Source organism: Bombina bombina, chromosome 1 (assembly GCF_027579735.1).
Source record: "Bombina bombina isolate aBomBom1 chromosome 1, aBomBom1.pri, whole genome shotgun sequence".
In the NCBI taxonomy this organism is placed as follows: Eukaryota; Metazoa; Chordata; class Amphibia; order Anura; family Bombinatoridae; genus Bombina; species Bombina bombina.
This window is the reverse complement of record NC_069499.1, coordinates 827,484,521-827,512,350: the sequence shown is the minus strand read 5'-3', so window position 1 is coordinate 827,512,350 and position 27,830 is coordinate 827,484,521. Positions and strand designations below refer to the sequence as shown.

General features: G+C 39.1%; 1 protein-coding gene across 5 annotated transcripts in view; it reads left to right on the top strand.

The window, feature by feature from the left end:
* The window catches only part of TMLHE (trimethyllysine hydroxylase, epsilon), a 427,780-nt gene that overhangs the window by 114,514 nt on the left and 285,436 nt on the right, over positions 1-27,830 (top strand). For 4 of the 5 annotated variants that reach the window (XM_053699428.1, XM_053699427.1, XM_053699430.1 and 1 more), the window contains one exon: positions 2,208-2,306. The exons of the other annotated variant lie outside the window; for it this stretch is intronic. The gene's annotated coding sequence lies outside the window, so the exon portion shown is untranslated. The remainder of the gene's footprint in view (positions 1-2,207; positions 2,307-27,830) is intronic. 5 annotated transcript variants of the gene reach the window in all.

Here is a 27,830-nt window from a genome sequence, read left to right as displayed (position 1 = left end):
GCAATTTTAAACAACTTTCCAATTTACTTTTATCAACAAATTTGTTTTGCTCTATTGGTAATTCTTTGTGGAATGCTAAACCTAGGTAGGCTCATATGCTAATTTCTAAGCCGTTGAAGCCTCTTATCTCAGTGCATTTTGACAGGTAGACACTGCTATTTCATGTGTGTCATATAGATAACATTGTGCTCACTCCCAAGGAGTCAGCACTGATTGGCTAAAATGCATTTCTGACAAACGAACTGAGATAAGGGGATAGTCTGCAAGGACTTAGAAACAAGGTAATCACAGAAGTAAAAAGTGTATTAATATAACCGTGTTGGTTATGCAAAACTGGGGAATAGGTAATAAAAGGATTATCTATCTTTTTAAATAATAAAAATTCCGGAGTAGACTGTCCCTTTAATGTGAGGTTTCCTGATTTATGTACAAGGGATGTCAAAGTTCTCTGTTCTACTAAATACTTCTGAAGAGATTGTTGCAGGAACACTTTATTTGTACAGGAAAGCTTTCCCATAAATACAACAATGTATTACGATCTTCAAATCTTGTCATCAAAACACAGAAACATTTGTTACAATAGTTACTGGTAAATATTTTCATTGTCTTATTTGGGGAAAAAACCCAGGTGCTGTGCAGGCTATCACTGTTACAGAACTGCTTCAGGGCTGATCAGGGTAAGATGGCCCTTTTACAAATAGATCACTGCGTGATTAGTGCTTCACTCTGACTTCTAAAAATGTCCACCATCCGTGAACAGCAGCAACCTCGTTACACTCCCCATTTCTCCAGTACCTATACCCTGTAACCTAATCATGTAATATTCATGCTTTACTTTATTAACTTTGTGAGCCTTGACCTTTTCCACATCACCACTACAGTGAATGGAACATATATTTATATGTTTTATCCGTAATTAGAACAATATTTTTCTAAGCATTTAAACCTGTCATTTTTTTATAACATTTTCAGGTTTTTACTGCAAGGCATACGCCTCTTGAAAAGCCTTTTGTTTATCTTATCTACTTTACTATGGGGACTTAGGGCCAGATAGAAATGTGCCCTACCACTGATCTAATCATTGGGTATGTTGCAGGGGCAGTGACCTTTTGCGATATGCACTTATAACATCTTCTGTAAAGTATGGAGTGTTAATAAAAATTGTTTGTGGTTTATGACAAGTGCTCTCATTTAAATGTGTGTATGACATACTTTATGTACTATGACTGTATAATGTCCTTTTCATATAGCCATCTGATATATTTTACAACTGCAGTCATAATGCGTGTTCTGTCTCTATGGCTCCATTAATATCAATAGTCTAATAAAGATTGTTCATTTAATGTAAAAATATGCCCAAAACATCTGAAAAATCTAAGTGAGTGTCTTGAATTGGGGATAGGTAGCGAAATTCCAGGGACCACTGTCTATTAAAGGGACACTGAACACAATTTTTTTCTTTCATGAGTCAGAGCAGCAATTTTAAGCAACTTTCTAATTTATTCCTATTATCAATTTTTCTTCATTATCTTGCTATCTTTTTTGAAACCTGGGTTGTGCTTGCTGATTGGTGGCTAAATGCACCCACCATTAAACAAGTGCTGTCCGTTGTCCTGAACCAAACATTGTCTGGCTCCTTAGCTTAGATGCCTTATTTTTAAAATAAAGATAGCAAGAGAATGAAGAAAAATTGATAATAGGAGTAAATTAGAAAGTTGCTTAAAATTGTATGCTCTAGCTGAATCACGAAAGAAAAGATTTGGGTTTAGTGTCCCTTTAACCTATGCCCTATATGATATCATAGAGAACAACTTAAACCATTTATAGGGACATGAAACCCATATTTTTTTCTTTCATGATTCAGATAGAGAATACAATTTTAAACATTCCAATTTACTTCTATTATTTAATTTGCTTTAGTCTTCAGATATCCTTTGTTGAAGAAATAGCAATGCACAAGGGGTGAGCCAATCACACAAGGCATCTATGTGCAGCTACCAATCCGCAGCTATGGAGCCTATTTAGATATGCTTTTCAACAAGGAATATCAAGTGAATAAAGCAAATTAGTTAACAGAAGTAAATTGGAAAGTTGTTGAAAACTGCATACTTTATCCGAATCATGGAAGTTCAGTTTTGACTTTACTGTCTCTTTAAGGCTTTTTCCGGTAATCCTGTTACTGATCAAACCTCATTTATATTGTTTAGTAACCTTTGATCGCAGAGCAAGATACGATCTAAGGCCACACTGGATTTCCTTACCCGAGAAGAGCACACTTCTTACTGGGACAGTAATATCAGAAACAGGTTTGTGAGAGAATGTTTTAATATATATGTGTTTAAATATATTGGTACCATAGATTATTACATTGGGACATCATTTAATGTTTTTTGTTTGTTTGTAAGCATTGTAATACATCACTATACATGGCATCAATGTACTAGTAAATAATGTACATTAGGTTTAGATACTTATTATTTAGTACGGGGCTTGACAAATCCATGAACCAGGGAGCCAGTGGCTCCTAGAAATTTACCCCTGGCTCCTAACTTTTTAGTTTATTTTCCCATATATCTATATGCAAATACCTTTGTCTGGCACGTAAAAGTATGTCTGGCTCCTAGATTTTAAACAGATTTGTCGACCCCTTTATGTATATGCAAAACGTTTTAGTGCATCTTGGAAATCGTATCTTGTGGTGCATTGATCCCAAAGTTGTTTATATAATTTGTTTATTTGCCTTTTAAAACCAACAACCTTTAACCATTGAATCAACAACTTTTTTTAAAAATTTTTATTACCCTTTGATTTCAACAGAAATAAGTGTTTATATATATATATATATATATATATATATATATATATATATATACTGTGTATATATATCTGAACTAAATCATTTCATATAACTGCTGTAAAATATGGGGTTACCCTTTTGATGGAAATGCTTTTTGTAGGTAAAATAATAGTTTAACTTTAAAGATACCTAACGCCTAGATTTAGAGTTCTGCGTTAGGGGTCCTAACGCTGGTTTTGGCCGCCCGCTGGTATTTAGAGTCAGTCAGGAAAGGGTCTAACGCTCACTTTCCAGCCGCGACTTTTCCATACCGCGGATCCCCTTACGTCAATTGCGTATCCTATCTTTTTAATGGGATCTTCCTAACGCCGGTATTTAGAGTCTTGGCTGAAGTGAGCGTTAGAACTCTAACGACAAAACTCCAGCCGCAGAAAAAAGTCAGGAGTTAAGAGCTTTATGGGCTAACGCCGGTTTATAAAGCTCCTAACTACTGTGCTCTAAAGTACACTAACATCCTTAAACTACCTATGCACCCCTAAACCAAGGTCCCCCCACATCGCCGCCACTCTAATAAATTTTTTTAACCCCTAATCTGCCGAACGCACACCGCCGCAAACTACATTATCCCCATGTACCCCTAATCTGCTGCCCCTAACATCGCCGACCCCTATATTATATTTATTACCCCCTAATCTGCCCCCCCCCAACGTCGCCGCTACCTACCTACATTTCTTAACCCCTAATCTGCCGACCGGACCTCACCGCCACTATAATAAATGTATTAACCCCTAAACTGCCTCACTCCCGCCTCAAAAACCCTATAATAAATAGTATTAACCCCTAATCTACCCTCCCTAACATCGCCGACACCTAACTTCAAGTATTAACCCCTAATCTGCCGACCGGACCTCGCCGCTACTATAATAAATGTATTAACCCCTAAAGCTAAGTCTAACCCTAACACTAACACCCCCCTAAGTTAAATATAATTTTTATCTAACAAAATAAATTATTTCTTATTAAAAAAAATAATCCTATTTAAAGCTAAATACTTACCTGTAAAATAAACCCTAATATAGCTACAATATAACGAATAATTATATTGTAGCTATTTTAGGATTTTTATTTATTTTACAGGCAACTTTGTATTTATTTTAACTAGGTACAATAGCTATTAAATAGTTAATAACTATTTAATAGCTACCTAGTTAAAATAATTACAAAATCACCTGTAAAATAAATCCTAACCTAAGTTACAATTAAACCTAACACTACACTATCAATAAATTAATTAACTAAACTATCTACAATTATCTACAATTACATCAACTAAACTAAATTACAAAAAAAACAAACACTAAATTACAAAAAATAAAAAAAGATTACAAGAATTTTAAACTAATTACACCTACTCTAAGCCCCCTAAAAAAATAACAAAGCCCCCCAAAATAAAAAAATGCCCTACCCTATTCTAAAATAAAAAGTTAACAGCTCTTTTACCTTACCAGCCCTTAAAAGGGCCTTTTGCGGGGCATGCCCCAAAGAGCTGTTAACTTTTTATTTTAGAATAGGGTGCCAGCGATGTTAGGGAGGGCAGATTAGGGGTTAATACTATTTATTATAGGGTGAGTGAGGCGGTTTAAGGGTTAATACATTTATTATAGTGGCGGCGAGGTCCGGTCGGCAGATTAGGGGTTAAGAAGTGTAGGTAGGTAGCGGCGACGTTGGGGGGGGGGGCAGATTAGGGGGCAATAAATATAATATAGGGGTCGGTGATGTTAGGGGCAGCAGATTAGGGGTACATAGGGATAATGTAGGTTGCGGCGGTGTACGGAGCGGCAGATTAGGGGTTAATAATAAAATGCAGGAGTCAGCGATAGCGTGGGCGGCAGATAAGTGTAAGGTTAGGGGTGTTTAGACTCGGGGTACATGTTAGGGTGTTAGGTGCAGACTTAGGAAGTGTTTCCCCATAGGAAACAACGGGGCTGCGTTAGGAGCTGAACGCTGCTTTTTTGCAGGTGTTAGGTTTTTTTCAGCTCAAACTGGTCCATTGTTTCCTATGGGGATATCGTGCACGAGCACGTTTTTGAAGCTGGCCGCGTCCGTAAGCAACGCTGGTATTGAGAGTTGAAGTGGCAGTAAATATGCCTGTACGCTCCCTTTTTGGAGCCTAACGCAGCCCTTCAGAGAACTTTAAATACCAGCGTTGTTTAAAAGGTGCGGGGGAAAAAAACACGCGTAGCTAACGCACCCCTTCTAACGCAAAACTCTAAATCTAGGTGTAAGTATTTTGTATTTCTTTTTTTTTTAATATCCTTAGTATATATCCACAATTACTCACACACAGGGCCGCCACTAGAAATTTTGGGGCCCCTGACTTAACCACTGATCAGGCCCCCCCCCCCCCCCTGACATGTGCAATTTTTGACCAAGTGACTAAATTGTATATGCACTTTATTCTTAAGTGTCTATTTAAACTTGGAAATGTTGTTAAGGTAGTAACATACAGACACACTAATACACTGAAACACACACACACACTCACACATAAGGATTCACATATAGACACTCTAGCAGACACGCAAAGAAACACAAAAAGAAACAGACACCCAAACAGACACTCAGCACTTGTTTACATTGACCTGACAAGTAATTAGGTAGACTACAGTTTTGTAAAAAAAAAAAGGAGATTTAGAAAACAAAATATGGAGTTCTGATTATCTTTTTGTAAAGGAAGATGCCAACTAAATAATGACAACAGCATTCAGTGGCTGAAAGGAAGGGCCCTGAAATGCCTAAACAATAATTTAAAGGTTAAATGGTGGATTAGGTGACTACCGGAAAAGTCTCATTAGTCTCAAAGTCTGTAGAAAGATGTGAATAATCAGTAGTAAGGTCAAAATGTCCTAAAAAGGAACAGACAATACACACACACACACACAAACTAAAACTTGCACATACACCCAAGGAAACACAGAGACAGCCTCAGAAAACACACAAAGACATACACACACACACAAAGACATCCACAGAAAACACACAAAGACATACACACACGCTCACAGAGACACCCACAGAAAATACACACCCTCACAGAGACATCCACAGAAAACACAGACATACATACACACACACACACACACACACACACACAGAGACATCCACAGAAAACACAGACATACACACCCACCCTCACAGAGGCATCCATAGAAAATACACAAAGACAAACATACACACACACGCTCACAGAGACACCCATAGAGATACAAACCAAAGCACAAAGACATAAACACAGACACCCACAGAAACACTCACAGGAGGAAACATTTATGCACCTTGCATCCCCTAAATCAACGTTGTGACATGCATGATAAACAAAATGCAGAAATTAAGAGATCCCTTTTTAAAGAATCATATTTCTAAATGTGCAAACAAAAATAATTCTGTGAATTCAAAATTGTACATTAATGATCTGGGTAGATGGCTAGATGAAGAAAAGTACTTTGACATATGTTTGTTTGTTTTTCCCCATTTTCACCAACCAAGAGCACCACTTCATATATAGTGTACAAATGTTCCCATCTGTCAGCTGTACTTATGGATTTTGAAAATGCTGTACTCTATATGGTCTTGGTGGAACCATAAGCTGTGGTACTCATACCATAAGATCTTATTAAATTCAGGATTTAGGCTTGTTGGTATGTATTTCAAAATTAAGTCAGCTGTAGTGTAAACTGAACAGTTTTAAGTTAACCTGTCTCATTTCAAACACTGAGCAATCTTAGTCTGAGAGTATAACATTTTATGCAGATGTAAAAATCTTAGATAAAATGCCTCCTTGCATCTGGAAAGTCCTTTCATAAAGGGACAGTAAACTAGAATGTAATATATATATATATATATATATATATATATATATATTTATATTTATTTATTTATTTATAAATGCATATCTGCCAAAAGGGCACCTACCATTTGCGTATTGAGGAGGAAACATTTCTGCTTGGTTTTAAATATAGAATTTTTACAGCATTGTCAAATAATCATAAATACATTGCTGCTAAAAAAATGTGTTTTTATGGACCCCTGGCCCCACCATACAACTACTACCACACTAAAGTTACAATCCGAAATTGCACAAAGAAATACAAAACATTTGCTATGTAAGTCCTACCTCCTCTGCAAATGAAAGTGATCTGCCATCTGACTCAGGCACACACTGTAGAAACAAAGTGCCAAGTCTGTCTCACACTGTGCATAGTGGTTTAGTGCACACTCAGAAATCCTCTCAATTGCTAATACTTTACTCTTTGTAATAATATTTCCCATGTTCAATTAGCACTCTGCTGTAGTACCCACTGGTGGCTGCCAAAATTTTAAAAAAAAAATTTAAATTTTTTTTTAGTTCTTGCCTCATGGGGCCCCCCTGGCCCATTGGGCCCCTGACAGGAGTAACCCCTGTCACCCCCTGATGGCGGCCCTGCTCACACATATTACTTAAGAGCAGCATATAAAAGATATGCTTTAAAATATTTATAAAGGTCATCTTTACTCTTTTGCTGTAGTCATTTAGAGACAGATTTCATGCACTGATCAAGTAAATACTGTATAGAATGGTACCGAAGTAATGTTCAGAATCCTGCAAGAGATACTTCAGCCTATCTGGTGCAGTATAAAAACAACAATGTTAAAGGGATGGTACATTTTAAGCTTTGAGAATCTTTCCGTTTATTCTAGATATCTTAATAAGCACAGGTAGTGAAGAAAGTTTTTAAAAATATGTTCACAAACTTTTTACTTTATTCTTACTATTATCGATTCCTCCTCCTCTCCCCTTCATTTTCCTTGTTTCAGCAGTGTGGACGTAGTGAGCGGTCCTACCTGGCTGCTCTCTACGTCAGCATAGATACGTGCTCCCAATGTAGATTACTCTACGCATGCCTAAATCATGCACAATGTAAACAATGAATCACAAGATTCATTGTTTACTTATGGAGCAGTTCAATGCAGATTACTGGCATATCTATTCGGTTACGCTGCAGTTACCCACTACCCGCTTGCTTATAATACCAAGCACTGCTTGTGATGACGTAAAAGAGAATTCCCATCTATTTTCCTCTGGGCTTGTGTCTTGCAGACTCGTTCACTTAGTGACTGATAGCATGACGTCATTTACGCATGCGCAGTCCCTTCTTTCTATTTCCATAATGAAATGCATGCCACTTGGCGAGTCTTCTATTTGGACAGCCAGAAAAGCTTCATAGAAAAAAAAAAGTGCACTTCGGAGAGAGGTGGAAAAAACAGCGATAGAATGCAGAGGTATTTACAGCGATTACAAAATATACACTGCAGATAATAGCAGGAAGATCAATGAAGGTCATGTTAATTTTCAACAAAGAATTGATAGCAGCGTTGTGGTGGATAAAAGTTTACCATCACTTTATTAGGAGAGTGCTGATCAAATAATGACAATATGTTATGCTTTTTTTATTATTATTATTCTGCATAATTACATTTTTTATATGGAAACACATTTTGAGTTGAAGGTCCCTTTAACTATTGGGCACTGCATAGAAAAAAAAAGATGGTAAATATGATGTTCACAAGGTCTTTGCAGTGCCTAAAATGGAAATGAAAGCCTAAATGTTTATTTTAGGATTCAGATAGCGCAAACAATTTTAAACAACTTCTAGGAGCTAGCTGCTGATTGGTGGCATATATTCCTCTTGTCATTACCTGATGTGTTCAGCTAGCTCCCAGTAGTGCACCAAGAGAATGAAGCAACTTTGATGGAAGTAAATTGGAAAGTTGTTTAAAATGGTATGTTCTTTCTGAATAATGAAAGATACATTTTGTGTTTCATGTCCCTTTAATGCAGGATCTGAAGCTGTGCGGCATGTCAACTGATTATAATAAGGAGCACTCCTGACTCTCTTTTAGCGAGGCTGACAAACATGCATGGTAAAGGGGGTTTCCTCCGTACTATGCATGCACAGTTACTCCTGCTTGCTCTTCATCTCTCTCGGGTGCACACACTTTGAGTAGCGCTGGCTCACCTGAACTCCACATGCGTGAGCACAGTGTTATCTATATGACACACATGAACTAACACCCTCTAGTGGTAAAAAAGTGTCAAAATGCCCTGAGAGAAGAGGCAGCCTTCAAGGGCTTACAAATTAGCATATGAATCTCCTAGGTTTAGCTTTCAACTAAGAATACCAAGAGAACAAAGCAAACTTGGTGATAAAAGTAAATTGGAAAATTGTTTAAAATGACATTCTCTATCTGAATCATGAAAGTTTATTTTGGACTAGACTGTCCCTTTAAGTTAAAAATGAATTTCATGTTTTAGTTCAGAAAAAAATACTCTGATTAAAACCTACATAGAAAAAAAGGCGCTTCAGAAGTTACATGATTACTTTATATAAATATATTCAAGGCCCATATATAGCGACTGCAGAAGCTCTGTTTATTCCAAGAAAATTGTTTGTGAAAAGAGGTTACAATTTGAGGTTGGAGGAAAGGAGATTTAACCTCCAGCAGCGTAAACATTTCTTCACTGTAAGTGCTAACACATTTTTTAACTCATTACCTAAGGAGGTAGTTAATGTCAATACCTTAGATACATTACTGGCTAGAAACAGAATTAAGGGATAGGATTGCTTGTGTTAAATGGGTCTCCTTTTTTAATAAGAATTAATTTAAGCTCAACTGGAGGTTTTATTGTAAGTATATTAAGATTTGTATAGGTTAAACTCTATTTTAACCTCATCTAATATGTTACTATGTATTTGGATTGGTACTTTAAATGTGGGCACTATTATTTTGGACAAAAGCACTATTAGTATATTAGCGAAGGCTAACATGATAATTTTTCATTGTTCTCTCAATGTATATAGCTTTGGTGTTCCAGACAAATATAAGATAAGGAAGCCTGTCTGTAAGATCTGATAATATAATATAAATATTTTTATATATATATATATATATATATATATATATACACATATACACACAGTGGATATAAAAAGTCTACACACCCCTGTTAAAATGTCAGGTTTCTGTGATGTAAAAAAATGAGACAAAGATAAATAATTTCAGAACCTTTTCCACCTTTAATGTGACCTATAAACTGTACAACTCAATTGAAAAACAAACTGAAATCTTTTAGGTAAAGGGAAATAAAAATAAAAAACTAAAATAATATGGTTGCATAAGTGTGAACACCCTTAAACTAATACTTTATTGAAGCACCTTTTGATTTTATTACAGCACTCAGTCTTTTTGGGTATGAGTTTTTCAGCATGGCACATCTTGACTTGGCAAGATTTGCCCACTCTTCTTTGCAAAAACACTCTAAATCTGTCGGAATGCGAGGGCATCTCCTGTGCACAGCCCTCTTCAGATCACCCCACAGATTTTGAATTGGATTCAGGTCTGGACTCTGACTGGGCCATCCCAAAACTTTAATTTTCTTCTGGTGAAGCCATTCCTTTGTTGATTTAGATGTATGCTTTGGGTCGTTGTCATGCTAAAAGATGAAGTTCCTCTTCATGTTCAGCTTTCTAGCAGAAGCCTGAAGGTTTTGTGCCAATATTGTCTGGTATTTGGAACTGTTCATAATTCCCTCTACCTTGATTAAGGCCCCAGTTCCAGCTGAAGAAAAACAGCCCCAAAGCATGATGCTGACACCACCATGCTTCACTGTGGGTATGGTGTTCTTTTGGTGATGTGCAATGTTGTTTTTGCGCCAAACATATCTTTTGGAATTATGGCCAAAAAGTTCAACTTTGGTTTCATCAGACCAGAACACCTTTTGCAACATGCTTTTGGGAAACTTCAGATGTGTTTTTGCAAAATTTAGCCGGGCTTGGATGTTTTTTTTTGTAAGAATAGGCTTCCATCTTGCCACTCTACCCCATAGCCCAGACATATGAAGAATACAGGTGATTGTTGTCACATGTACCACACAGCCAGTACTTTCCAGATATTCCTGCAACTCCTTTAATTTTGCTGTAGGCCTCTTGGCAGCCTCCCAGACCAGTTTTCTTCTCGTCTTTTCATCAATTTTGGAAGGACATCCAGTTCTTGGTAATGTCACTGTTGCACCATATTTTCTTCACTTGATGATGACTGTCTTCACTGTGTTCCATGGTATATCTAATGCCTTGGAAATTCTTTTGTACCCTTCTCCTGACTGATACCTTTTAACAATGAGATCCCTCTGATGCTTTAGAAGCTCTCTGCGGACCATGGCTTTTGCTGTAGGATGCGACTAACAAAATGTCAGGAAAGACCTACTAGAACAGCTGAACTTTATTTGGGGTTAATCAGAGGCACTTTAAATGATGACAGTTGTGTACTGACTCCTATTTAACATGATTTTGAATATGATTGATTAATTCTGAACACAGCTACATCCCCAGTTATAAAAGGGTGTTCACACTTATGCAACCATATTATTTTATTTTTTTATTTTTATTTCCCTTTACCTAAAATATTTCAGTTTGTTTTTCAATTGAGTTGTACAGTTTATAGGTCACATTAAAGGTGGAAAAAGTTCTGAAATTATTTATCTTTGTCTCATTTCTTTACATCACAGAAACCTGACATTTTAACATTGGTAGTAATCTCTCCATTAATTTTTAATGCCGTAACCGGACTATTATATAAAGAATGGATAAAAGAACAGAAGGGGCCATCAAGCCCAAATCTATGCAGCACTTCAAATAGGGGATCCCATTGTATTGAATCAAATGCTATTGTTATAATTGCTCTGTCCATAACTGTATTTTTTTGGATTTTTAAATTCTTCCCTATAATAGTCTAAGGTAAGCAGTACCTTTATTATATTAGTAAAGAAGTTCGTCCATTCATAAATCCTGTTTGATCACATGTATTAAATCAGGTAACACCATTTTCAGTCTATTTGCTTTTATATTCACTAACAATTTATATTCTGTATTTAATAGAGATATTGACCTGTATGAATCCATACTTTCTGGGTCTTTTCTTTTCTTCAAAATCAGAGTGATTAAGGAGCACGAAAAGTTTTTACTCATCTCAGTACCTTTTATATAATAATCATTCAATAAATTCTGAAGAACCGGCGTTATCTCATCAGATAGTATCTTATAATATTCAGAGGGGAGTTGGTCTGGGCCTGGAACTTTATTTAAGGTCAGGAATTTTATAGCTTAATAATCTCTTCCTTTAATATAGGGTTATTTAATTCTTCTAATCCGATAGAGGATATTTGTGGTACCTTTATATATATTTTCGAGAATTTAGCCTTATTCTCTTCATGTATTACTTCCGTTTTAAATATATTTTGAAAATACTTCCTTAATATCCGCGCTACGAGTCAGCCTCATCTCTATAGTCTATAGTGCCTCAATAATAATAGATCCCCTGGCCTGTTTCAATGTCGAGTAACACAAAAGTTTATAGTCTTACAGATCGTACGAACTTTCGTACCAGGTTTGTTATCTATTTGGCAGTGTTCCCTTTGTGGATTGCAGTACTTGGGTTGTACGTCTAGAGAAGTATGCTCAAGTATCAGGGAACACCTGAACAACATTGAGCAAGGAGCAGAATGTTCTGACCTGGCACAACATTTCATATTTGAACACAGGAAAATATGTTTCCACCTTCCATTGATTCAAGAAAATAGAGAGACACACTCACTGAGACAGAACAATAACTAGAATAACTTCTGTGCTTGTCCACAAGGCCAGTGCCACTCAGGGTGCAGTCTCTTTTTGCACACTATGCCTTTTCACAGAGAAAAAATATCCTGTAGTATATCAGTCTGATCCTACCCAATGACAGTCCAGCACCGAAATACCAGGCAATTCTTCTCTGAACAAGACAAACAACAAACCCCAGACATATGTTTCAGCCTCTTTTGGGACTCGTCAGTGAAGTGCAGTTTCATATCTCTAGGGCATGTGTGCAAGGAGTCCACGTCTGGTTTCCCCTTTTACTCTTAGGGAGACCTAAGAGCAATTTACATAAAATCAAGAAAATAGAGAGACGCACTCACTGAGACAGAACAATAGCTAGAAAAACCTCTGTGCTTGTCCACAAGGCCCGTGCCACTCAGGGTGCAGTCTCTTTTTATATTTATGCAAATTGCGTCTGCAGTTGTTGTTGTTTCTCTTGTTCAGAGAAGAATTGTCTGGTATTTCGGTGCTGGACTGTCATTGGGCAGGGTCAGACTGATATGCTACAGGACATTTTTTCTCTGTGAAGGGGCATAGTGTGCTAAAAGAGTATGCACCCTGAGTGGCACTGAAAATGAACAGGCACAGAAGTTTTTCTAGCTTTTGTTCTGTCTCAGCTGAGTGCATCTCTCTCTCTTTTTATATTTATGCAAATTGATCTTGGGTCTCCCTAAGAGTAAAAGGGGAAACCAGACATGGACTCCTTGCATGCATGCCCTAAGAAAGATGCGACTGCATCTCACTGATGAGGCTCACAGAAGGCCGAAACGATCGTCTGGGGTTGTTGTTTATCTTGTTCAGAATTGCCTGGTATTTCGGTGTTGGACTGTCATTGGGCAGGGTTAGACTGATATGCTACAGGATATTTTTTCTCTGTGAAGAGGTATAGTGTGCTAAAAGAGTATGCACCCTGAGTGGATTTGTTCTGTCTCAGCTGAGTGCATCTCTCTCTTTATATTTTTTCGACCTTTCATTGGCAAAATATTGAATATGTGCGTGGAACTCCCAGGGGTGGAGACAGGGTCACAAAACTCTACTATATAGAGGCTTTCTGGATCATTCATCTTAAAATGAAAAGACCCATAGGGTTTAACATAGAAGGGGATATTATTAATTAGTGGAGACATAACAAAGTAATCTTTTGGGCTTCTATGAAAGGTCTAATTAAATTGACCCACAAATAAGATTTCAATATTATAATTTTGAGATCCTATGCCCTGCGTTTAAATTCCTTTTAAAAATCTTCAACACCCCACCCTTTTTCCCCAAAAACTTTTCCAGACTAATGATTATATAGTGTACAAAAAGTACATTTTGATTAAAATTTGCCATCATTTAGTTATACTCACTTCTACTCGTTATGACAAAGGGTGGGCATATAACCTTGATGTTCTCAGTAAAAGATTGTGAACGTTTAAGAATTAAGTTCATGTCACTGAGGGTTATATGAATTTCACATGTAAATTAACACAACAATTCCGTCAGACAGCAATATTGCTGAATATTTCAAACTTAAATTATTAGGAGTTGTGTTCATTATATAAACTTGGTAGGCTTTTCATACATGTACATTATTTTTCTAGTTGTTAGCTTTTTTGTCACCTTAGAAATGTGTATTTTTCCTTTTTGTTTTTATTCTTTATTTTATCGCCAGCAATGAATCATATAACCAGAGTTAATGCCTTGCTAAAAAATGCAAACATAAGAAATACATAATGAAATCACAAAGAAATAATACAATTACCTTGTAAATACCTTTGATTTTAACATTGCAACTAAACAGGCATATCATTATAATCTATCATAATATTGCTGGAATTTTCACATTATATAAAAGGAGAAGGGGAGAAAAAAAAAAAAGTTAAAACCACAAGGAGTATTGTTATACAGATGCAATACTCATCTCTAACAAGGTTAAACATCTTGACATTCTAATCCATGTATACTCTTGTGAGGGGGTAAGTACAAACATGCCTAACTTATATAAACCACAAATAAAAAATCAACCATCTTCATTTGGCTTTTGGTCGATCGACCCTCACTATATTTATCCAATGTGGACCCTCTGCCTGAAAAGGACAGAGAGAAAAAAAGAAAAAAAGGGATACTGGGCAAAGAAAGGGGGTCCCCTGAACTCTCTCCCTCTCTACCTCCTCTACTTATTACTAGTATTTAGAGAAATAGTAGTACCGGTTTAAGTTCTCATATCTCTATACTCTAAAGTTTCTGAATCCTGAGTACTAACCCTGTCTGTGGAGTGAGTACCAATCAGCTGGAAATTCATCTAGGACAACCAATTCAACAAATGACTCAGTACTTAGAAAGGGGTATAGAATCTGTTTCTGAATCTGAAGAGTATATGTTTTGATTATAGGTAACTATCCTAGTAAAAATCTTTTTATTTTATTTTCCTTAGCACTCTTCAAGTGATAAGATTAAAAAATGATTTGGTTTTGCATTTCTTTTATTATCATAGAGAGAGAAGGTGCTACTGTAGCTTTCCAGTTCTTTACTATAAGGTGTCTTACCAATAGTATAAGTGTATTTAGTACTTTATCTTGAATACCTAAATCAATTATTTTTGTCTTTAAAAGTATAACCAATTCAGGTGACAAGTATACATTTGTCTTGTACAGTTTATTAATCCAGAAAGTAAGCTTCTCCCAAATCTGCAGCATTTTAGGACAAAAATAGAACATATTGAGGACATCCGCTTTCGGGTAGGAACACCGAGAACATCTAGCTAATTGTGCTGGAAACATTCTCATTAGACATGATGGGGTGATATAAAAATTATTAATGAGTTTAATGTGGGATTCCTTCCAGCTCGTAGATATAACTAATTTTTTTGTAGCCCTTAAACTTGTATACATTCTGGAAAGATCAATATTCGGAAAAAGAAATTTCCATCTATCATAGATCTTATTAAAAGAAAGAAGGCTTTGCTTAGCAAGTAAAATATCATATAAAAGGGAGATAGAGGTAACACCTACTAAATATTGTTGTATACATGGTATAATATCATACCAGGCCTCAAATTGTATCCTGTTATTTCTCAAGCTATCTACATAATGTCTTAATTGGAGGTATGCAAAAAAGCTATTTCTGGGTAGTTCAAACGGTTATGAAAGGGATTCATAGGTTGCCATATAGCCATTTCTTCTGTTAAGTGTGATCAGTCCACGGGTCATCATTACATGTGGGATATTAACTGCTCCCCTACAGGAAGTGCAAGAGGATTCACCCAGCAGAGTTGCTATATAGCTCCTCCCCTCTACGTCACCCCCAGTCATTCTCTTGCACCCAACGACTAGATAGGATGTGTGAGAGGACTATGGTGATATATTTAGTTTTTATATCTTCAATCAAAAGTTTGTTATTTTATAATAGCACCGGAGTGTGTTATTCCTTCTCTGGTAGAATTTGAAGAAGAATCTACCTGAGTTTTTCTATGATTTTAGCCGGAGTAGTTAAGATCATATTGCTGTTTCTCGGCCATCTGAGGAGAGGTAAACTTCAGATCAGGGGACAGCAGGCAGATTAATCTGCAAAGAGGTATGTAGCAGTTTATTATTTTCTGACATGGAATTGATGAGAAAATCCTGCCATACCGTTATAATGTAAACTCAGCCTTGAATGCAGTAGATGTAGCTGATATCAGGCTGTCATGTATGTATATTTTACACTTCAGTTTTCTGGGAAATGGTACTTCTGGCTTTTAAACTGTATACATAGACTTAACCTATTTTGCAGGGACTTGCAATAGGTTTTAAATGACAATTAATTATTGAGGTAAAACGTTTTTTTGCTGGCATGTAAAAACGTTTTTTTCTCTGAGGTACTGGGTGAAAAAATGTTTTGGGCACTTTTTTTCCACTTGGCAATAGTTTTGATTTAAATTAGAGCAGTTCACTGATCCCTCTCACTGTTATGTGTGTGGGGGAGGGGCCATTTTGGTGCTTTCACTATGCATCAGAAAAACTCAGTCAGAGGTTCATTTTCTTCCTGCATGATCCGGTTCATCTCTACAGAGTTCAGGGATCTCAAGAGTCTTTTTTGAGGGAAGTAATCATTCACAGCAGAGCTGTGCTGATTGTATTGACTGTGATATAAAAAACGTTTATTTGTGTATTTTTTTCTGCTGCCTGGGTTAGTTATCATTTGCTGAGGGGAACAATCCTTTGCTAAAACTGTATATTCTGACAAAGATTGATGCTATAACTTAATTATTTTATCTGTTATAATATTTTCTGTGCTTCTTAAAGGCACAGTTCGTTTTCATATTATTTGTAAATTACTTTGAAAAGTATTTCCAAGTTGCTGTTTATTTGCTAGTGTGTTAAACATGTCTGATTCAGAGGAATATCTCTGTGCTATATGTGTTAATGCCAAAGTGGAGCCCAATAGAAATTTATGTACTAAATGTATTGATGCTACTTTAAAAAATAGTCAATCTGTACAAATTGAACATATTTCACCAAACAACGAGGGGAGAGTTATGCCGACTAACTCGCCTCACGTGTCAGTACCTGCATCTCCCGCTCAGGAGGTGCGTGATATTGTAGCGCCGAGTGCATCTGGGCGGCCATTACAAATCACATTACAAGATATGGCTACTGTTATGACTGAAGTTTTGGCTAAACTACCAGAACTAAGAGGTAAACGTGATCACTCTGGGATGAGAACAGAGTGCGCTGATAATGCAAGGGCCATGTCTGATACTGCGTCACAGTTTGCAGAACGTGAAGACGGAGAGCTTCATTCTGTGGGTGACGGTTCTGATCCAAATAAACTGGACTCAGACATTTCAAATTTTAAATTTAAGCTTGAGAACCTCCGTGTGTTACTAGGGGAGGTATTAGCGGCTCTGAATGATTGTAACACAGTTGCAATCCCAGAAAAAATGTGTAGGTTGGATAAATATTTTGCGGTACCGACGAGTACTGACGTTTTTCCTATACCTAAGAGACTTACTGACATTGTTACTAAGGAGTGGGATAGACCCGGTGTGCCTTTCTCACCCCCTCCTATATTCAGAAAAATGTTTCCAATAGACGCCGCCACACGGGACTTATGGCAAATGGTCCCTAAGGTGGAGGGAGCAGTTTCTACTTTAGCTAAGCGTACCACTATCCCAGTGGAGGATAGCTGTGCTTTTTCAGATCCAATGGATAAAAAATTAGAGGGTTACCTTAAGAAAATGTTTGTTCAACAAGGGTTTATATTGCAACCTCTTGCATGTATTGCGCCTGTCACGGCTGCAGCAGCATTTTGGTTTGAGTCTCTGGAAGAGACACTTCAATCATCCACACTAGATGACATCACACACAAACTTAAATTCCTTAAGTTAGCTAATTCATTTATTTCAGATGCCGTAGTACATTTAACTAAACTTGCGGCTAAAAATTCAGGATTCGCCATTCAGGCACGCAGAGCTCTGTGGCTAAAATCCTGGTCAGCTGATGTTACGTCTAAATCTAAATTGCTTAATATTCCTTTCAAAGGGCAGACCTTATTCGGGCCCGGCTTGAAAGAGATTATTGATGACATTACAGGAGGTAAAGGTCATGCCCTGCCTCAGGACAAGGCCAAAGCCAAGGCTAGACAGTCCAATTTTCGTTCCTTTCGTAATTTCAAAGCAGGAGCAGCATCAACTTCCTCTGCACCAAAACAGGAAGGAGCTGTTGCTCGCTACAGACAAGGCTGGAAACCTAACCAGTCCTGGAACAGGGGCAAACAGGCCAGAAAACCTGCTGCTGCCCCTAAGACAGCATGAATTGAGTGCCCCCGATCCGGGACCGGATCTAGTGGGGGGCAGACTTTCCCTCTTCGCCCAGGCTTGGGCAAGAGATGTTCAGGATCCCTGGGCGTTAGAGATCATATCTCAGGGATACCTTCTGGACTTCAAATCCTCTCCCCCAAGAGGGAGATTTAATCTGTCAAGGTTGTCAACAAACCTAACAAAGAAGGAAGCGTTTCTACGCTGCGTACAAGATCTTTTATTAATGGGAGTGATCCATCCAGTTCTGCGGTTGGAACAAGGACAAGGGTTTTACTCAAATCTGTTTGTAGTTCCCAAAAAGAGGGAACCTTCAGGCCAATCTTGGATTTAAAGATCCTAAACAAATTCCTAAGAGTTCCATCGTTCAAGATGGAAACTATTCGAACAATTTTGCCCATGATCCAAGAGGGTCAGTACTTGACCACAGTGGATTTAAAGGATGCTTACCTTCACATACCGATTCACAGAAGTCATTACCGGTATCTAAGGTTTGCCTTTTTAGACAGGCATTACCAGTTTGTAGCTCTTCCATTCGGACTGGCTACGGCTCCAAGAATCTTCACAAAGGTTCTGGGCACTCTTCTGGCGGTACTAAGACCGCGAGGAATTTCAGTAGCTCCGTACTTAGACGACATACTGATACAAGCTTCAAGCTTTCAAACTGCCAAATCTCATACAGAGATAGTACTGGCATTTCTAAGGTCGCATGGATGGAAAGTGAACGAAGAGAAAAGTTCTCTCTTTCCACTCACAAGAGTTCCCTTCCTGGGGACTCTGATAGATTCTGTAGAAATGAAGATTTACCTGACAGAGGACAGGTTAACAAAACTTCAAAATGCATGCCGTGTCCTTCATTCCATTCAAGAGACCAGAAATTCTCTTCTATGGTGGCTTTATCGGCCACATCTGTCCAGGGGAATGCCATTCAGCAGGCCAGACTGGTCAATTGTAACAACAGACGCCAGCCTACTAGGTTGGGGCGCTGTCTGGAATTCTCTGAAGGCTCAGGGACTATGGAATCAGGAGGAGAGTCTTCTTCCAATAAACATTCTGGAATTGAGAGCAGTCCTCAATGCTCTTCTGGCTTGGCCCCAGTTAGCAACTCGGGGGTTCATCAGGTTCCAGTCGGACAACATCACGACTGTAGCTTATATCAACCATCAGGGAGGGACAAGAAGCTCCCTAGCAATGATGGAAGTATCGAAGATAATTCGCTGGGCAGAGTCTCACTCTTGCCACCTGTCTGCAATCCACATCCCGGGAGTGGAGAACTGGGAGGCGGATTTCTTAAGTCGTCAGACTTTTCATCCGGGGGAGTGGGAACTTCATCCAGAGGTCTTTGCCCAAATACTTCCACGTTGGGGCAAACCAGAGATAGATCTCATGGCGTCTCGACAGAACGCCAAGCTTCCGCGCTACGGGTCCAGATCCAGGGATCCGGGAGCGGTCCTGATAGATGCCTTGACAGCACCATGGACCTTCAGGATGGCTTATGTGTTTCCACCTTTCCCGATGCTTCCTCGATTGATTGCCAGAATCAAACAGGAGAAAGCATCAGTGATTCTAATAGCGCCTGCATGGCCACGCAGGACTTGGTATACAGATCTGGTGGACATGTCATTCTGTCCACCTTGGTCGTTACCTCTGAAACAGGACCTTCTGATTCAGGGTCCTTTCAAACATCAAAATCTAACTTCTCTGAAGCTGACTGCTTGGAAATTGAACGCTTGATCTTATCAAAGCGTGGTTTTTCTGAGTCAGTTATTGATACCTTAATACAGGCTAGGAAGCCTGTCACCAGAAAGATTTACCATAAAATATGGCGTAAATACCTATATTGGTGCGAATCCAAAGGTTACTCTTGGAGTAAGGTTAGGATTCCTAGGATATTGTCTTTTCTACAAGAAGGTTTAGAAAAGGGGTTATCCGCTAGTTCCTTAAAGGGACAGATCTCAGCTCTGTCCATTCTGTTACACAAGCATCTGTCAGAAGTTCCAGACGTTCAGGCTTTTTGTCAGGCTTTGGCCAGGATTAAACCTGTGTTTAAAGCTGTGGCTCCACCATGGAGTTTAAACCTTGTTCTTAACGTTTTACAGGGTGTTCCGTTTGAACCCCTTCATTCCATTGATATAAAGTTGTTATCTTGGAAAGTTCTATTTTTAATGGCTATTTCCTCGGCTCGAAGAGTCTCTGAGTTATCAGCCTTACATTGTGATTCTCCTTATTTGATTTTTCACTCGGATAAGGTAGTTCTGCGTACTAAGCCTGGGTTCTTACCTAAGGTAGTCACTAACAGGAATATCAATCAGGAGATTGTTGTTCCATCCTTGTGCCCAAATCCTTCTTCGAGGAAGGAACGTCTTTTGCACAATCTGGATGTAGTTCGTGCCCTTAAATTTTATTTACAGGCAACTAAAGATTTTCGACAAACGTCTTCCCTGTTTGTCGTTTACTCTGGTCAGAGGAGAGGTCAAAAAGCTTCTGCTACCTCTCTCTCTTTTTGGCTTCGTAGCATAATTCGTTTAGCTTATGAGACTGCTGGACAGCAGCCTCCTGAAAGAATTACAGCTCATTCCACTAGAGCTGTGGCTTCCACTTGGGCCTTTAAGAATGAGGCCTCTGTTGAACAGATTTGCAAGGCTGCAACTTGGTCTTCGCTTCATACTTTTTCCAAATTTTACAAATTTGACACTTTTGCTTCCTCGGAGGCTATTTTTGGGAGAAAGGTTCTTCAGGCAGTGGTTCCTTCTGTATAAAGAGCCTGCCTATCCCTCCCGTCATCCGTGTACTTTTGCTTTGGTATTGGTATCCCACAAGTAATGATGACCCGTGGACTGATCACACTTAACAGAAGAAAACATAATTTATGCTTACCTGATAAATTCCTTTCTTCTGTAGTGTGATCAGTCCACGGCCCGCCCTGTTTTTTAAGGCAGGTAAATATTTTTTAAATTATACTCCAGTCACCACTACACCCTTGGCTTCTCCTTTCTCGTTGGTCCTTGGTCGAATGACTGGAGGTGACGTAGAGGGGAGGAGCTATATAGCAACTCTGCTGGGTGAATCCTCTTGCACTTCCTGTAGGGGAGCAGTTAATATCCCACAAGTAATGATGACCCGTGGACTGATCACACTACAGAAGAAAGGAATTTATCAGGTAAGCATAAATTATGTTTTTCGATTACAACTTGGTGAATATATTCAAGGCCTTTATCAGCCCATTTTTAAAAAATCTCATAATTAACACCTGGTATGAAGTTTGGATTCCCTATAATAGGTAGATACTCCGAATAGGAATGGGCCATACCAAGTATAGAACAGAGTTTATTCCAAGCTATAATAATATTTTTGGATACTAAACCATCTATATTTCCCGGTAACTTTTTAGGGTCACAGTGTAAAATCGCTTTGAGGGAGAAAGGCTGTACCATGGTGTTTTCTATATCCTTAGTAGAAAAAACATTTATATCTGTCATCCAATCTAGGGCTATTTTAGCAAGTGTAGTGATATTATAGAGATAGATGTCGGGCAATGCAAATCCAGCCATTCTATACGGTTGCAACATCCTTTTCAAGGCATTTCGAGGTTTCTTATCTTTCCAAATAAATTTAGAGAAAGCCGTTTTAATTTTCCGAAGATCTTGAGTACTAATAAATAGAGGAAGATTCTGCATTGGATACAATAACCTAGGGAAGATTACAGTCTTAATTAAATTTACACGGGCTGAAATTGATAGAGGAAAAGAAGACCAGACTTTCAGGTCAGCTCTGATTTTTTGTGTAAGCGGGTGAAAATTTGAGTACCATATGCTTGGATTGGCATTAAGATGTATGCCTAAATATTTAAGAGTTTCCGTACCTTTAAATGGCACCTCCTGAAGGCTAATATTTGTTTTATTTAACCACATAATTTCAGACTTATTACAGTTTATCTTATATCCTGAAAAAGTAGAAAAAAAGTTATAAAATATGTATAATTAGTGGGATTATTTATGCTGTATTCTGAAGAAAGATTAATAAGTCATCTGCGTATAACAATATTTTTAAACTCACTGGCCCTATCTTTATTCCTGGAATTGTGTTCCTGAGCCATATAGCAAGAGGTTCTAGGGCCAAATTAAAAAGAAGTGAGGTCAGAGGACAACCCTGTCTCGTACCTCTTCCCATAATAATGTTTGAAGAGAGCGAACCATTAACAAGCAAATAAGAAATAGGATTTTTATATAAATTTTGTATAAAACTGAGAAATTGGTTTTGAAAGCCGAACTGAGCCACTGCGCCGAACAGATACTTCCAACAGATCGAATCAAAAGCTTTTTCAGCGTCAAGTGTAAGTATTGCTGTATCCTCAAACTCTCAGTTCCCTTTAAAGACCAGATATAATCTATAAGTGTAATGACTTTTCTAATATTTTTTGAAGAGTTTCTAGATATCATAAACCCTGTTTGATCTGTATGAATAATTTTAGCTATACACTGAGAGAGCCTGGAAGCTACTATAGATGTTAAGATTTTGTGATCAGCATTTAACACAGATATTGGTCTGAATGAAGCCGGGTCTTCAGGGTCTTTCCCTTTTTTAGGTATCGATGAGATATTAGCGGCTGAAAAACAGTTTGAGATGGGCATATTTAAAACAAAATAGTAATTGAAAGTTTTTCTAAAATAGGTAACAGATCTGTCACTAAAATTTTCAGATATTCTACTGGTAAGCAATCTGGTCCAGCTGCTTTATTTAATTTAGCTTTTTTTTATAGCTTCCACTATCTCTTCTGATGATATTGGCGAGTTTAATAGGGAAAGATCCGCATCTATTAATTTAGGTGTTTGAATTTTGGACCAAAAGCTTTCTAGGTTAAAAGTATCACTTTTCTCCAACAGTGTGTCCGGTCCACGGCGTCATCCATAACTTGGGGGAATATTCTCTTCCCCAACAGGAAATGGCAAAGAGCACAGCAAAAGCTGTCCATATAGTCCCTCCCAGGCTCCGCCCCCCCAGTCATTCTCTTTGCCGCTCTGAACAAGTAGCATCTCCACGGAGATGGTGAAGAGGATGTGGTGTTTAGTTGTAGTTTTTTATTCTTCTATCAAGAGTTTGTTATTTTAAAATAGTGCTGGTATGTACTATTTACTCTGAAACAGAAAGAGATGAAGAGTTCTGTTTAAAAGAGGAGTATGATTTTAGCAGCAGTAACTAAAATCGATTGCTGTTCCCACACAGGACTGTTGAGCTGAGAGAACTTCAGTTGGGGGGAACAGTTTGCAGACTTTTCTGCTTAAGGTATGACTAGCCATTTTTCTAACAAGACTGTGTAATGCTGGAAGGCTGTCATTTTTCCCTCATGGGGATCGGTAAGCCATCTTAGTCTCAAACAGAATAAAGGGCTTATTATGGGCTATAAACTGGTAGACACTTTTAGGGGCTAAATCGATTGCTTTATTTAAGGATTATATGCAGTTTGAAGTTGAATTTCACACTTTTATAACATTGGGGAACGTTTTTAGCGCCAGGCACTTGTTAAGACACCTTCCCAGTCAGGAAGGGCCTTTCTCTGTAGTAGGCAGAGCCTCATTTTCGCGCCATTACTGCGCAGTTACTTTTGAGAACAGTACATGCAGCTGCATGTGTGAGGGTCTGGAATCCACTGAAAACGTCCCTAGAAGGCTTCATTTGGTATCGTATACCCCCCTGGGATTGGTGAAGTCGCAGCAAAGGCTGTGGCTGGGACTGTAAGGGGGTTAAAATTGTAAACGGCTCCGGTTTCCTCATTTTAAGGGTTAACAGCTTGGGGTGCAATACTTTGAATGCATTAAGACACTGTGGTGAAAATTTGGTAAAGATTGGATAATTCCTTCATAGTTTTTCACATATTCAGTAATAAAGTGTGCCCTGTTTAACATTTAAAGAGACAGTAACGGTTTTGTTTTTAAACGTTTTTTGTGCTTTATTAACCAGTTTAAGCCTGTTTAACATGTCTGTGCCTTCAGATAGATCATGTTCTGTATGTATGGAAGCCAATGTGGTTCCCCCTTCAAATATGTGTGATAATTGTGCCACAGCGTCCAAACAAAGTAAGGACAGTACTGTCACAAATAGTAAAGTTGCCCAGGATGATTCCTCAGATGAAGGAAGTAGACATAGTTCTACATCATCTCCTTCTGTGTCTATACCAGTTATGCCCGCGCAGGCGACCCCTAGTACTTCTAGCGCGCCAATGCTTGTTACTATGCAACAATTAACGGCAATAATGGATAACTCCATAGCAAATATTTTATCCAAAATGCCAGCATTTCAGAGAAAGCGCGATTGCTCTGTTTTAAACACTGTAGAGCAGGAGGGCGCTGATGATAATTTTTCTGTCATACCCTCACACCAATCTGAAGTGGCAGTGAGGGAGGGTTTGTCAGATGGGGACATTTCTGATACAGGAAGAATTTCTCAGCAGGCAGAACCTGATGTTGTGACATTTAAATTTAAATTAGAGCATCTCCGCGCATTACTTAAGGAGGTGCTATCTACTCTTGATGATTGTGACAATCTGGTCATCCCAGAAAAATTGTGCAAGATGGACAAGTTCCTTGAGGTCCCGGTGCACCCTGATGCTTTTCCGATACCTAAACGGGTGGCGGACATAGTGAATAAGGAGTGGGAGAAGCCAGGCATACCTTTTGTCCCTCCTCCTATATTTAAGAAATTGTTCCCTATGGTCGACCCCAGGAAGGACTTATGGCAAACAGTCCCTAAGGTCGAGGGGGCGGTTTCTACACTAGCCAAACGCACAACCATTCCTATTGAGGATAATTGTGCTTTCAAAGATCCTATGGATAAAAAATTGGAGGGTTTACTTAAAAAGATTTTTGTACAGCAAGGTTACCTCCTTCAACCTATTTCGTGCATTATTCCTGTCACTACAGCGGCGTGGTTCTGGTTCGAGGAACTGGAAAAGTCGTTCAGTAGGGAGACTCCGTATGAGGAAGTCATGGACAGAATTCACGCACTTAAGTTAGCTAATTCCTTTATTTTAGATGCCGCTTTGCAGTTAGCGAGGTTAGCGGCGAAAAATTCAGGGTTTGTAATTGTGGCGCGCAGAGCGCTCTGGCTAAAGTCTTGGTCGGCGGATGTATCTTCCAAGACAAAATTGCTTAATATTCCTTTCAAAGGAAAGACCCTTTTCGGGCCAGAATTGAAAGAGATTATTTCAGACATCACTGGGGGAAAGGGCCATGCCCTCCCACAAGATAAACCTTTCAAGGCTAAGAATAGATCCAATTTTCGTTCCTTTCGCAATTTCAGGAACGGACCGGCTTCCAACTCGGCAGCCTCTAGGCAAGAGGGTAACGCTTCCCAGACTAAACCAGCTTGGAAACCAATGCAAGGCTGGAACAAAGGTAAACAGGCCAAGAAGCCTGCTGCTGCTACCAAAACAGCATGAAGGGGTAGCCCCCGATCCGGGACCGGATCTAGTAGGGGGCAGACTCTCTCTCTTCGCTCAGGCCTGGGCAAGAGATGTTCAGGATCCCTGGACACTAGAAATAGTCTCTCAGGGTTATCTTCTGGAATTCAAGGACCTACCCCCAAGGGGAAGGTTCCACATGTCTCACTTATCTTCAAACCAAATAAAGAGACAGGCATTCTTACATTGTGTAGAAGACCTGTTAAAGATGGGAGTGATACACCCAGTTCCAACTGTGGAACAAGGTCAGGGGTTCTACTCAAATCTGTTTGTAGTTCCCAAAAAAGAGGGAACTTTCAGACCAATTCTGGATTTAAAAATTCTAAACAAATTTCTCAGAGTTCCATCGTTCAAAATTTAAACCATTCGAACAATTTTACCTACAATCCAGGAGGGTCAATTTATGACTACCGTGGATTTAAAGGATGCGTATCTACATATTCCTATCCACAAAGATCATCATCAGTTCCTAAGGTTCGCCTTTCTGGACAAGCATTACCAGTTCGTGGCTCTCCCATTCGGGCTAGCCACTGCTCCAAGGATTTTCACAAAGGTGCTAGGGTCCCTTCTAGCGGTTTTAAGACCAAGGGGTATTGCAGTAGCACCTTATCTGGATGACATTCTAATCCAAGCGTCGTCTCTTTCCAAAGCAAAGGCTCATACAGACATTGTTCTAGCCTTTCTCAGATCTCACGGGTGGAAGGTGAACGTAGAAAAGAGTTCCCTGTCTCAGTCGACAAGAGTTCCCTTCTTGGGAACAATAATAGATTCTTTAGAAATGAAGATCTTCCTGACAGAAGTCAGAAAGTCAAAGCTTCTAAACGCTTGTCAAGTTCTTCACTCTATTCTGCAGCCTTCCATAGCTCAGTGCATGGAAGTAGTAGGGTTGATGGTTGCAGCAATAGACATAGTTCCTTTTGCTCGAATTCATCTAAGACCATTACAACTGTGCATGCTCAAGCAGTGGAATGGGGACTATACAGACTTGTCTCCAATGATTCAAGTAGACCAGATGATCAGAGACTCACTCCGTTGGTGGCTGACCCAGGAACACCTGTCCCAGGGAATGAGTTTCCGCAGACCAGAGTGGGTCATTGTGACGACCGACGCCAGTCTATTAGGCTGGGGCGCGGTCTGGGATTCCCTGAAAGCTCAGGGTCTATGGTCTCGGGAAGAGTCTCTTCTCCCGATAAACATTCTGGAACTGAGAGCGATATTCAATGCTCTCCGGGCTTGGCCTCAACTAGCGAAGGCCGGATTCATAAGATTCCAGTCAGACAACATGACGACTGTTGCTTACATCAACCATCAGGGGGGAACAAGGAGTTCCTTGGCGATGAGAGAGGTGTCCAAAATCATCAAATGGGCGGAGGATCACTCCTGCCACCTATCTGCAATCCACATCCCAGGAGTAGACAACTGGGAGGCGGATTATCTGAGTCGTCAGACTTTCCATCCGGGGGAGTGGGAACTTCACCCGGAGGTGTTTGCCCAGTTGACTCAATTATGGGGCACTCCAGACATGGATCTGATGGCGTCTCGTCAGAACTTCAAGGTTCCTTGCTACGGGTCCAGATCCAGGGATCCCAAGGCGACTCTAGTGGATGCATTAGTGGCGCCTTGGTCGTTCAACCTAGCTTATGCGTTTCCACCGTTCCCTCTCCTTCCCAGGCTTGTAGCCAGGATCAAACAGGAGAAGGCCTCGGTGATTCTGATAGCCCCTGCGTGGCCACGCAGGACTTGGTATGCAGACCTGGTGAATATGTCATCGGCTCCACCATGGAAGCTACCTTTGAGACAGGATCTTCTAGTACAAGGTCCATTCGAACATCCAAATCTAGTTTCTCTCCAGCTGACTGCTTGGAAATTGAACACTTGATTTTATCCAAGCGCGGGTTTTCAGATTCAGTGATAGATACTCTGGTCCAAGCCAGAAAACCTGTGACTAGAAAGATTTACCATAAAATATGGAAAAGATATATCTGTTGGTGTGAATCCAAGGGATTCTCCCGGAGTAAGATTAAAATTCCCAGGATCCTCTCCTTTCTCCAAGAAGGTTTGGATAAGGGATTG